The sequence below is a fragment of the Cynocephalus volans genome, chromosome 2 (assembly GCF_027409185.1).
Source record: "Cynocephalus volans isolate mCynVol1 chromosome 2, mCynVol1.pri, whole genome shotgun sequence".
NCBI classification, from domain to species: Eukaryota; Metazoa; Chordata; class Mammalia; order Dermoptera; family Cynocephalidae; genus Cynocephalus; species Cynocephalus volans.
This window is the reverse complement of record NC_084461.1, coordinates 83,347,442-83,358,266: the sequence shown is the minus strand read 5'-3', so window position 1 is coordinate 83,358,266 and position 10,825 is coordinate 83,347,442. Positions and strand designations below refer to the sequence as shown.

At 43.5% G+C, this 10,825-nt stretch overlaps 1 pseudogene; it reads right to left on the bottom strand.

Moving 5' to 3' along the window:
• Positions 1-302: 302 nt before the first annotated feature.
• On the bottom strand, positions 303-8,953 carry LOC134370536 (TBC1 domain family member 22B-like; annotated as a pseudogene).
• Positions 8,954-10,825: the final 1,872 nt, after the last annotated feature.

The window sequence follows — 10,825 nt, the reverse complement described above, 5'->3', positions numbered from 1 at the left end:
AAAAAGCAGAGGCATCATGTGGGGCCTGGAGGTAAGAGACGGCCAATCCACTTAGGGACAATGTGAGTTGAGACCCTGAGCCTTCCACTTTTTTTGTACAGTTTCTTCTAAAGGGGCAGACAACACTGTATCTCCTTTTCTGTCCTTTCTCAGAGCTGGGCCCAGCCACATGGCATGGAATACTGACAGTGGTCCAAGACACACATCCAGAGACATGGAGTCGTGGACACCAAAAAGTTCAGACTTGTATGGTGGGTGTGAGCTTTTTACAGCAGGAGTGGTTCCTGGCTTGAATCCAACGCTCACAGGGTGACCACAGTGATCAGACTGCCATCAGAAATGGGAGAAGTCTGGGTCCCTGGGGGAGATGGCACCCATCGGCAGTAGTGATCGAGGGCATCTGTGAACATGCTCTTGATTCCGTACAGCTCTGAGAGAAGCAGCCGGATCTCTTCATTGCCCGAGTGGATTGCAGGTAAGTTTTGCAGCAGCATGAGAAGACTTTGAAAGTCCTCCTCATCCAAGATCTCGTTCCTCCACTTGATCAAGAGAGCTGCACACACATAGAGGTGAAAGTGGGAGAACCCTTCTGGTTTGATCTGGTATGTGTCGCACGGGTGATGGTGCAATGAAGAGGGAGCTCCCATACAAGCGTGTTCATCTACTGAAGGGCAGACTGTAGGTATTCGACCTCGTACCTCCTGAGTGATTATGTACCCGCTCGTCAATCTGGCTGACAAGCTCTTCCAGTGCCTTGACCTTCTTCTGGATCCCAGGATGTGCAGCTTTCAGCTTCTAGCAGCTTTCCCATGCACCAAAAGCGTCGATGCTTTGCAGCATGTCCTGGGACAAGTTGGTCAAGTCAAAGTTCTCCACATCCTCTTCCACGAGGACAAAGAGCGGAGGGACCAGGTCATTAATTCTCCGTTACATACCCACTGGCAGGGTGTCGGACGGCCCCAATAGAATTCTTTCAGACATCTCCTGTACAAGCCGTTGCTGGGACAATGGAAGGAGAGGATCCGTCCTTAAACGTCAGTGTAATTCTGCAGGTATCCTGGTGATGTTCTTCATTCCCAGAGGCATAATACTGGTCAATGAAGCCAAAATACTTTTGCAGCAAGGTCAACGTCCTCCTCTAAGTATTTGCTGGGACATAGCCCGACAGGATCTCCAGGTTACAGGTCGGACCTCCCTGGGAAGCCCCGAACAGCTACACTTTCTCCGTTCATCTAAGTCAGTGTTGTGGCTGGAGAGAAGCTGACAGGCTCTTTCTAGGTGGGTTTTCTCCCGTGCAGTGATCCAGGGGTCACTGCAGCGTTCTGGTCCAAGGTCTGGGCGGTGGGGGACGTGGGCGGGAGAGGGCGTGACTGCTGTGCGCCGGGCTCTCGCGCGCCGCCGCTGGCGTTCCTGCGTAGCTGGCCGTCACGGCCGCCCTTCCTCTTGGCGACCTCGTCGTTGGCGGGAACATCAGGTTTCGTTGCCTGGGACCGGTCCGGTTTTACCCTCACCTCGCCGAGGTTTCCTAGGACTTGGGCTGCCGCTTCCAAAGCCACTTTCGAGTTCGGCTCGGCCAGAAGGTGAGGAAAGGTCCTCTTCCTCGACGTCGCCAATGCCCCCGCGTCGCTGGCCTTCCGGGCGAACTCATGAGAACTGGAGGCCTTCTTGTTCTTCAGAACAACTGTGTGGACTTGCGACCATGGTTTAATGAAGTTCTGGGTGGGCCGAGGGTCCCGAGGAGGGTGCTGTGGTCCTGCACAGGCGGGGTGCACCCCGGGGAAGGCCTTGCAGGCGGGCCGGGGCTGCAGCGACACGCCATCCCGGCACCCTCCACGACGGGCGGAGCTGGTTCACGTCTTTTTAAAGAAGTTTATTTGATGTCCTTTCCTAGGGTCTTGGCGTAGAAAGGGGAGAACTGCATGTGCTCGTCATGTCACCTTCTAACCGGGAGCTCTGCCCCTCCCCGGGCCTCTCGGGCCAGCCGTCGCCTCAGTGTTCCTCCTGAGATGACTGATTTGCGGGCCGCTTCTTCTGTCCTGACAGGTCCGTGTTAGAGTCTCTCTCCTCTGTGTCCTCCCTTCCCGGGCGATCTTTTCCGCGCCCCTGGACTGTTTCACAGTGTTTACCGACTGCTGACAGGTGCCCACTTTGTAGCCCTCCCCGACCTTGCTCTGGACTAAAAAGGCTGTTTATCCAATTGCTTACTTGAAATCTCCACTTACAGACACTTCAAATGTTGCTTTTCGGTATCTCCCCTCTTCAGTTTATTTTCCCTACTCAGGCTTTTGTGTCTGGGTAAAGGAGGCTTTCTCTCTGCGGGGGCTTTTCACCTCCTGTGTTCTCCTCCTGGAACACTGTTTCTTTCTCTATTTGCATGGCTTCTCACCCTCCTTGGAGAAGCCTCCCTTGAATACCCCACATGGAGTTGCTCCCTCTCTCCTTCCCTCCCTCCCACATGTAATTCTGTCACTCGGCCCTCTATTATTAACCCTCACAGAATTTTTCAAATTTGAGAGTATTTATTATGTTTATTTTTCTCTCTATTTCTGATCAGGTAGTGAGACCCACTGCTGGCAGGAACTGTGCCATTATATTTATCACTGCTTTTCTAACAGGAGCACAGTGCTTGACACAGGAGAGCTTACCAAATATGTGTAGAATGGATCGATACAGTTTAAAATTAATGCTGATATCTCAAAAAGCTCTCTCACTTATAATCAACTGAAAGTTGCCTTAAATAGACACAAATAATGTAACAACTCATCTTATTCAATTTTTTAAACTTACTTGAAACCTGAAAACTTGGCTCAATTAAAACTTAAAATTTTTATCTGTCAATTATAACTCAATAAATCTGGCAAAGAAACAAAAAAGACCTATGACTACGATGCTTATATGAACAGTCTAGTCCAGAAAACAATATAAGTACCCTTTAATTAGCATATATCAATTCCTGAAGGACTCCTAGCCTTCTGTAGGCTTATAACTCCAAACGAATTTTCTCTTAATCTTTTTCTTTCATCCTTCCTTGACCCAACTTTATTAAATTAACATGGTTTGTTTGATAAAGGCCACAAATATTCAGTTTAAAATGAGTTATGAATCATGACACCACCTGCGAACACAAGAATAATAAAAAGGCAAGACTTTCCTGGTAAACTCAGACAGCTCTCTATAGTTCAGTTCTTTAAATCTGCCAAATAAAATGTCACAAAATGGATCAGATGGATTGAGAGGATCTCACTGTCAGGTGAGCTGTACGAATCAGGTATATATCAGTTGTCCTGCTACAGATTTTTGGCTTGATTCCCAAAACCAACTTCGTTTGGGAAGAAACAGAGACACAAACTGGGTTATGCAAAGAACTAAGACTCAAGAACTAACAGAATAAGATATTATTCATGACTGTGGATGTGACATTTTGTCCAGTCTCATCATCACCACAAGAGCATTCTGTTATCTTTCAACACTAGACATAATTGCTTTGGTCGCCCTTACAAATGCTATTAGCTAATGTCTTATACATTATATTACTTGGTTTTAATGAAAAAATTTTTTAGAAATAATCATTTTGCCCAGTTTTTGAAGTAAAGTACATATTTGCTATAGTAATATAGTTATTTCTTTGTAATAATAAGAGCTTGTCTGATCACATCCAAGGGAAACCAACAGCTAGGGGACAGCTTCTCCTCTTGTCCCCAACATTTTGTATGATACATGAAGCATTTTCACCATTCTCCTACAGGCTGCTCCTATTCTGTGGGGATGCTGTTCACAGGAAATCATACTCACCTTGTAATGCCTTCCTTTGGTCTCTGGGGAAGTGTAAATGAAAGTAGGAGGGGCCTAGTGGAAGTGGGGGGTGGTGGTGGTGGCAGTGGTTGCCTGAAGAGGTGACTATTGACAGAACCACAAGAGGGGAGGAAGTTGTGCTAATTAACTGAATCTGATTCTAGCATCCTTGGGCTCCTAAGCCCAGGACAACACCTGCCTCCCTCAGTGTGCTCTGCGAAGCTTAAAAAGACTTCATTATATGTGAGACTGAGCAAGTTTGAGCTTTGAAGTCAGACCACCTAGCTTCAGATACCAGATCTGCCACTTCCTAGCTGTGTGACTTTAATAAGTTATTTAGCCTCTCTTAATTTCAATTTTCTCATCTGAAAATGTGCGTAAAATTCGAAACTTTCCCTTTTTCTTTTTTGTCATTGAGGAATAAATGAAAAAGTTCTTATAACTGTTGTAATATAGAATGAGTGCTAAATAAATAATATTAGTGCTAAATAAATAATATTATGGACATTGTGGTTATCTTCTCATCTCCCCTTCTCTTAGGAACTACACCATTCTTTCTTGGGTTTGCCTACCCACCTGCAGAAGGCCTTTGCACTTAGGATAAAGCTCTATGTCCCCTTGGCTCAATGTACCTCTGCCTCTAGTCATGGGGACCCTGGCTCAGACCTAAACTAATCAGCATAATCCCACCTCCTGGTCATGGTTATTTGTCCTAGGATGGGTTTGTGATCAAATTTGGTCCAATGAGACTTGAGATGATTGTTGGGGACTTCAGGGAAAGAAGCTTTCTTGCTTTTCTGAGAGGTTTCAGAAGGGAGGTGGTGTTATTATTATTGCTATTACTATTATTATTATTGTGTATGACTGTTCCAGGTTTTCTTAAGGGTTCTGACATTTGCCTTTGACTACGTATGTAGAGGGAGGATTCAAAGCTGCACACAAAATAGACCACAGGGATTTACTGAACTTCTTCATGAGCACAAGGCACAGAGATAAGATTAGAATCTTCATAGGATACCCCACAGATTAGACCCTCTGGCATCAGGGTCAAGTGACTTCGGGTATAGTGTTGTGTCTCAAGAGCAATTTGAAAGCACTTCAATTTTTAACAGCAAGAGGGCAGCAAGTTATATATCACCACACAATATGTCACTTTGGCATATTGATTATTTTGAGATAAAAGAAATTGAGAACCAGGCAATACAGTAAAAGCTCTTTATCTCCCCCTCAACTGCCTAAAATAAAGTATAAATGTTTCCTTTTGTTAAGAAAATTTACTTTTATAAAGGAAATTTTTATTAGTGAAGATATCTGTACCAGGAAGAAAACTACTTAGAAACAACTTTTATCACCTGAGAGACTTTTTAGTCCACATAACAAGGCAACCTTTATTCACTATACATTTTCTCCCCATACCCTCCCATAGTTTGTCTCTACCGCAGAAGTCCCAAACTCCTGTTCCTTTTTATGGCTCAGGATGATACACAAGTCTCCATCATGTGGCCACTTCCCAGAGTCTCATATGTTTGTGGTACTCTATGCATACATAATTTAAATTTTTTCTTCTATTAATCTGTCTTATGTCAATTTAATTCTTAGACCAACCATAGAACCTAGAAAAGTAAAAAGGAGCCTTTTCCCTCCCCTACATGACATTAACAATCCTGAAAATCAAGTTCCCAAAGATTCCTGCTTTTCTTCCAATAATATGGCCACCACAGATGGAAATATTCTAATGGCTTTTGATAGTTTTCTAATAGCAAAAGCAATTGCATCTGTGATTGAAACTTACTGTTTAAAACCCAGTTGTGTGGTACTAATGCAGGCATCAGCAACCTATGGCATGTGGGCCAATTATGAGACACAGACCAGTTTTTATTATCAAGGGAATCAGTTGCCACCTCACCCCTCATTTCCACCCCAACCCCTGGACCAAAGATTCCCCTTGTTGAGAGAACTATCACCAGACAGTAGAAGCAGCAGCTGACAAATCTCTCCAGTTCCTGTTGGCAGTTAGGTTTATCCACCTTTGGGGGACAACCCTGGCATGCCAATTTTCAAAGTTTGCCAACCTTTGCAGCAAAGCACAGTAAAGCTAACTGACATTTATAGTTCTGGTTTATTGTTTGGTTCCCTGTAATGCTTTTGTTTTCATTTAGGGTAACTAGGTGGTAACCAAGCCCAACATTTATTATTGATTAACCAGAAACACCAGATTACAATTCTTTGACAAAAATGAAGGCCTCTTAAGGCATTTAATCATATAGAAAACATTAAAGTAGGAACAGGGAAAAAAAAATGTAACCAAGCTTGATTCTCAAAAGCCTTTTGGAAAAATGCTTCATGAATTTTTAACTGCAAGAGGGCAGGAACTTGTCTTTGTGACTCAGCTGAAAGATGGTCCTCATAACCCACTGGTTTCATTTGAAGTTCAGAGAAAAGAACATTGTCTACTAAATCATCAATATTGCTGGCTGTAACACCTTGGGTTTCCCTGTGAGACTTGGTTCTGGCAAATAAATTTATAACAAGCCTCAGATACAGTGAAAGAACCATGGTGAGTGCCAATAGAAAATAATCCCTCCCCTCTCCCCCCGCCCAACTTTGACAAGAAGAGAGCTCTTCCCTGGATCTGATTTCTGAGTAATCCAGCTCAAACAGAAAAATCCTGGCTAACGAATTTCATCAGCAACGATCATCTGACAAAGGGTTGGTCAAATTAGCAATGTAACACACCTGTGGTCCATATCACAGAATAGACCAAGAACTTTCCTCAAGGAGTTTATAGCCTAAAAATGACGATGTAGTATTAAATACATGTGGGAAAAAAGAACAAAGGATGAAGTATGGAATCAAGATGAGTTAAGATGAATCATTTCTTCAGTAATCAATATCATTTCCCCTTACTTCTATCTTTGACCTTCAGAGATAGAAAAGCTACCCAAGAATATTATACAAGGTTAACAAGTAGGTAGAGCTCTGCTTTCAGCTCTACCCTTCATAGCAGGAATAAATATTAACAAACAACACGTAGACTTAGAAAATACTGTGTCTGAATAATAAGATTATCCATAAAACTATATCTGTCTGAGGTGGTGAAAAGTGCATCTGTGAGGAAAATAGTATAGTCAGGCCCCCTTACCTCATAACTGGCTGGGCACATTTCAGCACATCCATTGTAAACAAGTTATATAAGAGTAGTGTAACGGCACATGTGTGCCCATATACTCCTTGGCTCGTTGCCCCTATTGTGTACTTTGAGTATAAAAGATAACGGCTCTGATCCACTGGCCAGCAGAGCTCACATCTGAATAAAGCATGTCTACCTTGCCATCGACTTCCAGAATCTTTTTTCAACTACCTGACTCATGACCTGCAAAGGACAGGGCAGAGGGGTCTGTGGCCTAGCCCGACAGCATCCTTGGTCTCATTCAGGAGCTGCCTCTGCTTCTCTAGGGTTGAATTATAGTCTCAGTTGATTGGTAAATCGAAAAGACAGGGAAAGGGCCCCCTGGTGTTGGGTTCGCCTTGGTCATTCTCTCTGGGAAGGCTGGGCATAGGAAATGTTTCCCAGGTGCTTCAGGGACCACATGGACTTCCTGAGCTGCAACACACGGCCATTCTCACATAGTAGGTGTGTGTGTCCCAGAGTGCTGTGAATCAGCATAGCACAGGTCCCCTCACTCACTGGATGACCAAGACCCTGGCTCCTTCAGCCTCAAGGAAGTGTTAAAGCTTCTTTCCTCAAGTTGATCCATTTCTGCTTTCCCCAAACTTCCCCATTTTTGCTTTCCCTTTGAGATACTTCGTTGTCATTGCTTTCAGTAGCTTATGCCTTGAAAACAAATGTTGGGGCTGAGTTTACCTGCCATGTACCTGGCACCTTCTGCTTTTGACCCCACAACACAAGATTCAGTTAGGCATAGAAACAAAAAGCTCCATTATCTTTTCAGTATGGAAGGAAATCTATCAATGGTATTGAGAATGAAACATGAATTAGGTTCTCAATACATCGTCTTGTCCCACGATGTATGATTGGCACAAGCAATTGAATGATGTGCTTGTACTGTTTTTAAATCCATAAACAGATGGGGCAAACAGCTGGATAGGAAGAATAAGTTCTAGTGATCTGTAGTAGTGCTAGGTGTCTGTAATTAATAACTTATATATTTTCAAATGGCTAGAAGAGTTCAAATGTGCTCAACACAAAGGAATCATAGATATTTGCAGTGATGAAGATGCCACCTACCCTGAGTTGAACATCATGCATTATTATACATGTATTGAAATATCATTCTGTACCCTATAAATATGTACAATTATTACATGTCAATTAAAAAATAGTAATTAAAAAAAGGGGAGAAAAGGGGACAGAAGAAACCCATATCTTGTTGTGGAGACTCCCAGCTACCCTCAGATATATATTCTTGATATCTTACTTGGTAGTTGAACTGCTAATTTAGCTGGAAACCTAGATACTTATAGCAAAAGCTACATTTCCCAGCTTATTTTGTAGCTAAATGTGGCATTGCGGCCATGTTTTGGCTGATGGGCAGTAAGTGAAAATGTATGCAAATTCGATGTATGTAAAGTGTCCTCAAAAAGAAGGAGCATGTCCTTCCTTGTCCTTCCTCTTTCCCACAGGCTGGGAAAGTTACAGTGCCTGAGGCTCCAGCAGCCATCCAGGGTCAAGAGGTGGACATTACACGCTGAGGATGGAGGAGCAGAAAGACTGATGTAGTCTAGGCCCTGACAAACTGACAGAAACTCACAGCCAGCCCTGCACTGCCTACCTTCAGACTTCTTCCATCCAGGAGAGAAACTGTCTCCTGTCTTTCAAAAAATAACTATTATTTTGAGCTATCCCAGCTGATATTCCTCAAAGTAAATGAGGTAATACCAGGTTTTATCTTTTTAGAAGAATTCCACAGCACCACAGAAAAATACTGTTTGTCTGGGTCACAGACCCTTCAAACCTGTTGTGCAGACTGGGTCACAGACCCCTCATATGCAGGTCATGACCTAGGTAGCTGGAAAAAGATTCTGGGAGCTGTGCCCACAAAGTTGACATGCTCCATTCAGATGCGAGCTCAGCCCGCAGCCTCCAGAGCAGCAGCAGCAGCCTCCAGCAGCGGCCCCCCTGCTGGCTTCCTGGGGGCATCCTGGGGGTACTGTGGATCAGAGCTGTTTGTCCTTTATACTTATGTCAGATAACCAGGGAACACCTGGGCACACATGCACAGTTAATGTATTTACAACAGTCACATTAAGTCATGTTGGCAAGATTGTGAACAGCTGAGGGAGCCTGACTATTTGTGTTCACTTTCTTACAACTACAATTCCATAATGCCAAGAAAACACAAAAGTTTTGAGTTCTCGCTCCTATTTTCAACAGTAAAGTGTATGTATGTGTGTGAATACTTGTGTCTGTAGAAAGGAAGCTTGCTTGGGTTTCCAGGATGCAGCCACAGGTTGGGTTCAGTATGTATATATGCATGAATGGCTGAGGAGCCTTCTGGGATCAAACTTGTCCTAAGCAAGGGGAGAGTCAGGTATATAAGCTTAGTGTGGTCACTGGGCTTGAGGGGTGAGTCTGAGGATATTGAAAATGTAAAATTCAGCTTGTTTCCAAAACCCGACTTGCTTGGTTTCAAACAACACAATGAGCAGAGTCTGAAAGTTAAAATGGAAATTACTAAGTTCCTTAAAATATTTGGCGAGATTGGGAACACATTCCACACAGCTTTGCGGCCTGCATAGCATGTCATGGCCACCAAGGGGAGACAGTGTTGGTGGTGGTAGTAGTGTGGGGCCCAGCAGTGGTACCATGAGCAGGCAGGTGAGGCAGCGTCTCACGGCATCACTGACTCTCACAGGAGGCAGCGTCAATGACTGGACATTTTCCAGCGGCATTAGGAGCAATGGAAGTCGGCACAGCTGCCCTTTGACCAACAACCTGGACAGCAGGAGCCGGGAATCTTTAGCAGCAGACACCTGCAGACGTGAGAGGAGAGGCCGGGAGAACACGGCAGACACCACATGGATGCTGAGAGGACTTATCTTTTTGAAACTTTTCAAATGTTTCTTAGGACCCTTCGGAAATATCTGAGGATGGAATGGAAAGTTTTGCAAAAGGTTTGAGGTCCTATAACATTAAGTGGAGGTCAGAGCTAGAGAAACAGTTTATTACTATTAATGTGACCCCTTTTTGCCTGATGTTTGTGTGGGTCAGGGAAAACATGGGTTCCATTTTCTCAAAGGTTCTCTGTAGATGCCTGTTGCTGTTTTTTCACTTGCAACATCCACTTTACTAGTATGTGGACTTGAGGCAGGCTCCAAGGGTCCTCTCCAACAACAACCCAAAGCTATGTTAAATTGGAAAATAGAGATTTGCCTTCAAGAGACTAATATTGTCTTATGTATAAACTGTGCAGAAGGTAGTAAGTAGGGGATGGTGCTGACATACTAAGGCAGTAGAAGTGGGAAAAAGAACACTCCAAGGACAAATAATCTTTTACATTTGAAAAATAACAAAAATGGAGAGTGCGGCCAGCCAATAAACCAAGTGTATTTATTTAGAAGAGGCATTTGAAAGTAAGGTTTCCTAATTTGGTTTGAGAATAAGACCTTGAGTGTTACCTTCTGTAGAAACATCAAATAAGATGAGGTTTGACTCTTCTCTAACCATCCTACATAGTAGTGAGGAGCTTCACACATCCACTTACTCAGTCATGCATTTGTTACTTTAAACATTACTTGGTCATCTGCTTTATTCTAGGAGCTGAGATATGTGCCATGTGAAAGTAGAAAGAATTCAAAGATGAGTAAAATATAATTCTTGCCCTTGAAGAACTTAAAGCCCATGGAGTGAGTAGAGAGGGGGATAAACCCCATAAATAAGTCATTGCTATATGATGTGATAAATGAATCTAAGCAACTGTATAGGTAAGTGAGTAACGAGTCCTAGGGGGAAAATGTGACATGAGGGGATAAGCGATCTTTGAATTTGGTTATGAATGATGAATAAGACTTT